Source organism: Colossoma macropomum, unplaced genomic scaffold (assembly GCF_904425465.1).
Source record: "Colossoma macropomum unplaced genomic scaffold, Colossoma_macropomum, whole genome shotgun sequence".
NCBI classification, from domain to species: domain Eukaryota; kingdom Metazoa; phylum Chordata; class Actinopteri; order Characiformes; family Serrasalmidae; genus Colossoma; species Colossoma macropomum.
Genome location: NW_023494802.1, coordinates 34,623,080 through 34,629,079, shown reverse-complemented (window position 1 = coordinate 34,629,079; position 6,000 = coordinate 34,623,080). Strand labels below are relative to the sequence as shown.

The 6,000-nt window shown below is 37.2% G+C and overlaps 1 protein-coding gene across 5 annotated transcripts in view; it reads left to right on the top strand.

Annotated features, from left to right (window-relative positions):
• Window positions 1-242: 242 nt before the first annotated feature.
• hipk1a (homeodomain interacting protein kinase 1a) overlaps window positions 243-6,000 on the top strand; it is a 29,264-nt gene continuing 23,506 nt past the window's right edge. For all 5 annotated transcript variants that reach the window (XM_036590823.1, XM_036590820.1, XM_036590821.1 and 2 more), the window contains exon 1: window positions 243-478. The gene's annotated coding sequence lies outside the window, so the exon portion shown is untranslated. The remainder of the gene's footprint in view (window positions 479-6,000) is intronic.

Genomic DNA, 6,000 nt, shown 5'->3' with positions numbered 1-6,000 from the left:
TTACCTGAGTATCTCATAATAATGACATACTATGTCATAATTACGACTTACTTTCTCATAATTGTGAAAATGTTTACAGTACATTATTATGAGATACTAAGTCCTAATTATGTAACACTTTCTCATTATTATGACTTAATAAATAAATTTAGATCGGATGGATGGACCCGTCCACCCTCACTGAGGATATTTGAGGTGAGTTTAAAAACAGGATTTACGGTAATGTGACCTACAACCCCGAGAGCTGCGCTTGTGGACAGTTCGTGTTGCTGCTGCTACCGAGAGCCATAACTTATATGGTTCACTTTGTGAAATAATGGCGTGTTTTAGCAGGAATAATGTTCTCTCACTGTGGAGGGCGTCATTTAAGTCAAGTCTAGATGGATAATATATGATCCATTTCGCAAAAACGATGAGGCCTAACAGAGGAAAGGCTAAAGAACTGACGAGTCGGGCTTGAGGAATACAACACAAGCAGGTAACGGGCGAGCTGTCGGTGCTAAGCTAATCAGATGCTTCAGGTCACTGTCTGTGTGTTTATCAGTCTGGAGGAGTCATATTTCACCGTGGTGTATGACAGTGTGTTACATTATATACATTAACCCTGCTAACTGCTGCTAACGTTAGCTAGGTAGCTAATATTTTGACATTCTTGGCTGGCTGGTGAGACGAGGCTATAGTAAGATTCCTATTCGCCAGCTTTTTCTCGGAATTGTCCCGTTCCACCTTAAATGGTGCAGCCGTTGCATTCTGTAATTCTGAATTCTGAGTGTAACATTAACTGCTGCACTATTTAAGGTGGAACGGGAACGTTCGAACAAGAAAAAGCTGGCGAATAGGAAGCCAACTTTACGTTCGTGCTAATGAGGCTAAATTATGTTAAATACTGTTAAATACAGTCATTTTGTGTATACTAAAGCATAAATGTTCGCACTAAACCATGTAACCTATGTTTCTTTGTGGCATGAAAACGTGAGGTAACGTTATCATGGTTGACAGTTAGCCTTTTAGCTCTCCTCACCGTTGTTGTGCTGAGTGACAGCGAGCTGTCATGGCCTTGGCTGTGTAAAAATCGGTCGATATCTGGCTACTTCACATATTTGGGGAGGTTATTGGCGAGATTATCAGCTGTAACCCTTAGATTAGATTACCTTGTTGTCATGTCTACAGTCAGCGGTTGCTGTTGTCTTATGTGCTGCTGTGATACAGATCAGAATTGAGAATTCAGGGAATCTTCTGTTGTTGTGGGTGTAATAATGGTATATAAAGGCCAAATTAGAACTACACCCGTACAGTGATCTGATGTATATATGCCATATATGCGCATATTTCGTAAAGGATTAGACATACAGTTGTGCTCATAAGTTTACATACCCTGGCAGAATTAGTGATTTTTTGACAATTTTTCAGAGAATAATAATGATAATACAACAACTTTTCTTTTATTCATGGTTAGTCGTTGGGTCAAGCCATTTATTATAAAATAATTGTTTTTGCCCTTTTTTAAATCATAATGACAACAGAAACTACCCAAATGACCCTGATCAAAAGTTTACATACCCTGGAAGTTTTGGCATGATAACATACACACAAGTTGACACACACAGGTTTAAATGGCTACTAAAGATAACCATCCTCACCTGTGATCTATTTGCTTGTAAATCAGTGTGTGTGTGTATAAAGAGTCAGTAAGCTGCTCTCCTGACAGACCCCTGCATGTTTCATCCGGTGCTGCCACTGACGTTGTTGGATTACGAGACATGGGGAGAGCAAAAGAATTATCAAAGGATCTGCGGGAGAAGATAGTTGAACTTTATAAAACAGGAAAAGGATATAAAAAGATATCCAAGGAATTGAGAATGCCAATCAGCAGTGTTCAAACTCTAATTAAGAAGTGGAAAATGAGGGATTCTGTTGAAACCAAGCCAAGGTCAGGTAGACCAACAAAAATTTCAGCTACAACTGCCAGGAAAATTGTTTGGGATGCAAAGAAAAACCCCACAAATAATGTCAGCTGACATACAGGACTCTCTGAAAAAAAGGTAGTGTGGCTGTTTCAAGATGCACAATAAGGAGGCGCTTGAAGAGAAATGGGCTGCATGGTCGAGGCGCCAGAAGAAAGCCCTTACTACACCAATGCCACAAAGCAGCCCGCTTACAATATGCCAAACAGCACAGAGACAAGCCTCAAGATTTCTGGAACAAAGTTATTTGGAGTGATGAGACCAAAATTGAACTTTTTGGCCATAACCATAAACACTACATATGGAGAGGAGTCAACAAGGCCTATAATGAAAAGTACACCATCCCTACTGTAAAACATGGAGGTGGATCGCTGATGTTTTGGGGATGTGTGAGCTACACAGGCACAGGGAACTTGGTCAAAATTGATGGCAGAATGAATGCAGCATTTTATCAGAAAATACAGCCTGGAAGCTGTGCATGGGATGCACTTGGATGTTCCAACATGACAAAGATAAAAAACACAAGGCCAAGTCGACCTGTCATTGGCTACAGCAGAAAAAAGTGAAGGTTCTGGAGTGGCCATCTAAGTCTCCTGACCTCAATATCTCCTGACTCAATATCAATAACCACTTTGGGGAGATCTCAAACGTGCAGTTCATGCAGGACAGCCCAAGAATTTACAGGAACTGGAGGCATTTTGCCAAGAAGAATGGGCAGCTTTACCATCTGAGAAAATAAAGTGCCTCATCCACAACTACCACAAAAGACTTCAAGCTGTCATTGATGTTAAAGGAGGGAATACACGGTATTAAGGACTAGGGTATGTAAACTTTTGATCAGGGTCATTTGGGTAGTTTCTGTTGTCATTATGATTTTAAAAAAGGGCAAAAACAATTGTTTGATAATAAATGGCTTGACCCAACCACTAACCATGAATAAAAGAAAAGTTGTATTATCATTATTATTCTCTGAAAAAATATCAAAAAATCACAAATTCTGTCAGGGTATGTAAACTTTATGAACACAACCGTATATTTCAAAATATATGGTCATATATGTAAATAAGTGTCAAATATTGGACATGGATATGCATAATATCTGGATCATATTGATCTGATAAATGATTAAATTCATACATACATGAAATATGAATCATGCACTAAAAGATTAAAATACAAAAAACTTATATAACATAAAGCTGTCATATATTAGTACTATTTTCCATCCATATGTGAGTAATTTTCTTCTATGATGTATTTTTGAATGTACATGTTATGCATATTTTTTAACTGATGAAATATGATATGTCCCATATTTTGAAGAAGTTGGCGTATATGTCCATATTACGAAATCTGAGTTGCATATATGAGTTCACATATGCTAATATGTCATACATTTGCTCTCTTTCTTATGCCAAGCCTTGACCCAGTTAATACCCCAGTCAAATATGCTTCTTCTCTGGACTTAAAACAACAACAACAAATGTGTTCCTGGTGTTTTTCTCAAAGAGATATTGTTTTAGTTTCTAGTTTTATATTTCATTGGAACAAATTTGTGAAAGATGTGAACTAGAAGAAAATCTGGACATTACCTCTTAAATTTCTAGTGACTAATAAAATCAAGGAAGTTCTTTTTAAAATATGATGTAGATACTACTCAACAAACCTTTTTTTTTGACATAAGTTAAAAAGATCTCAATCCAGACTGCTCCTTTTGCGATGTACACCCTGAAACCAGACCTCATTTATTTTGGTGCTTTATTTTTGTAAAAAATGTTTTGGAAAGAAGTGGCCAGATTTGTAGTTGGTCATATAGACTCTGATTTTGCTTTGAACCTGGAAAATGTTTTGTTTGTTTTTAGTAATGTTTATGAAGATAATAAAGCTAAATAAATTGTACTGTCATAAATGTAAATGTAATAATGTCAAGCTGTTATTCATAATGTTTGTACTTGAGATTAGACTGTATATTAAAATTATTCTTGATTCAACAAATAGAAAAGCTGCAAAAACTGTGGACATATATAAATCACTTGGCGTCTTTATGTAACTGTACCCCTACATGTACCCCTACATGTATGGTGACTGTGATGATCCCACCACTAATCTGATATCATCTGATCTCGGTTAGCTCATTAAGTGCTGTTTAGCTACTGCAGTGATAGCCTTTTAGTGTAATGCCAGCTTATATAACATCTTATTTTACTTAAGACTTTTTCATAGAGATACCTTCAAACTTCAGCCAATGAAACAGCATCTATGGCACCAGGCGGACCAGCTCAGCAAAGAGGACCATCGTTTTCACCACCCCATCACATTAGCTATCATGGTGCTTAGAGTTAACAAATTCCAAAAAAATCGGATTTGTTTAAATTAATTTAATGTACCACCATGATTTGTTAAAAAGGAAAAAAAAAAAACACAAGTGGTCTCTTGGGCTGCAGGCTCTGAATTTATTGTGGCCAAAATGTGAAGTGCATTGCTTGATGCCAAAATTAAGAGAAAGCTGCTTTTTGAGACTTTTTGGGACTGTGACTGTGAAGTGTGGAGATGAGGCAGGATGTAATTGCAAGTTGATTTTATTGTCATCAGATTTTCAGAGTCCAAGAATTGATTGAATGATGCAAGTAGTACAAAGATATCCATACTGAAAATAACAAAACAAAGGAAAATAAAAAAAGTGAATAAGATTAATAAATTATAAACAAAAGGCTAAAAGTGATAAATACAAGCAGTAAGCACAAACAGACAGTTTTGTAAAGCAATGCAAACAGAAAAAACAAGAAACATCTGGGAGTAATTGTGATAAGATGGTACTACAGACAAAACACAGGTAGGCAGGATAATAGAGGTAGGACGAGGGAGGAGACAGAAACCAAAACAACATAAACAGCACATGGCTGGAGCTAGAGTGACAGAGAACGGAGCATGACAGAAACAGAAAAGAGAAGAGACAGACAGGGAAGCACCTGGGCGTAGTTTTATATTCTGTTTTATCATTTATGTAAGCTCAGTCACTGAAATAGCTTTTTATCATTTGAGGAAAAGTTAGGCCTCTTCTGTCCCAGCGTGAAGCAGAAAAAACATGCCTACTTGTTGCCAGCAGAGTTGGTTAGTGTAATGCTCTTATCGAAATGTAGCAGCATGAATTCTAACGAAAAAGAAAGATCACCCCTGTTTGGGTAAGCCACAATACCAGACTTTCATGCAGACAGCTAATATAACAGACTGTTTTTTTATTTTTTTATTTTAGCCAATTGATAGACCCAGCTGTGAGATATGAGCCCCTTAAACCAGAAGGTTATTATTTAGTTATTAATCTTAGGGCTTATTATTCAGTAACTTCTATAAATAATTTAGTAACTTGTATACATTTAGAGTGTAAGTTATGTAATTTTGAGAGTGAGGAGCTGAAGTGTGGGCTCACTTGCAGACACTTTCAGGTTCACCCTAGGCACTACCTGAAGCACCATAGCAACACCCTAGCAACCACCTGTAATAACATATGCACCACTTTGTAGCACTTAAAATACCATAGCGACTTACCTTAACAACTAGCTTGGATAACATAGCAACTGCCTGAAACACTATAGCAGTCACGTGGTAACACCCTATCAAGCACTATGGATACTGCTTAGCAACCTCTATGAACCACCATAACTAGCAACCATAACAACAATCTAGAAACAAGCTAGCAAACCTCAAAATACCATAGAGGCAGTTTGCTTAAGTTGCACAATCACTCTACATTGTCAACTACAACTGCCATTAAGCTTAAAGTTGTCTTTGATTGAAGCAGTTCACTTAAGATGTGCATCTAAAAGGAGGCCATCATATTCAAACTATTCAAACTCCCTATTCTTCCCAAAGAAGAAAGAAGAAGAATCGCACAGTAAACAACACCACATTACACAGTGTGAGCGTCTGCTATTTCAGACTAGATTTGTTACAGGATTGAATTGAATTAATTCTTTTTTTTTCGCTCTGATATTCGATCTGGAATTTTCTGTTGATGGTGACCCGATAGGATACCCAT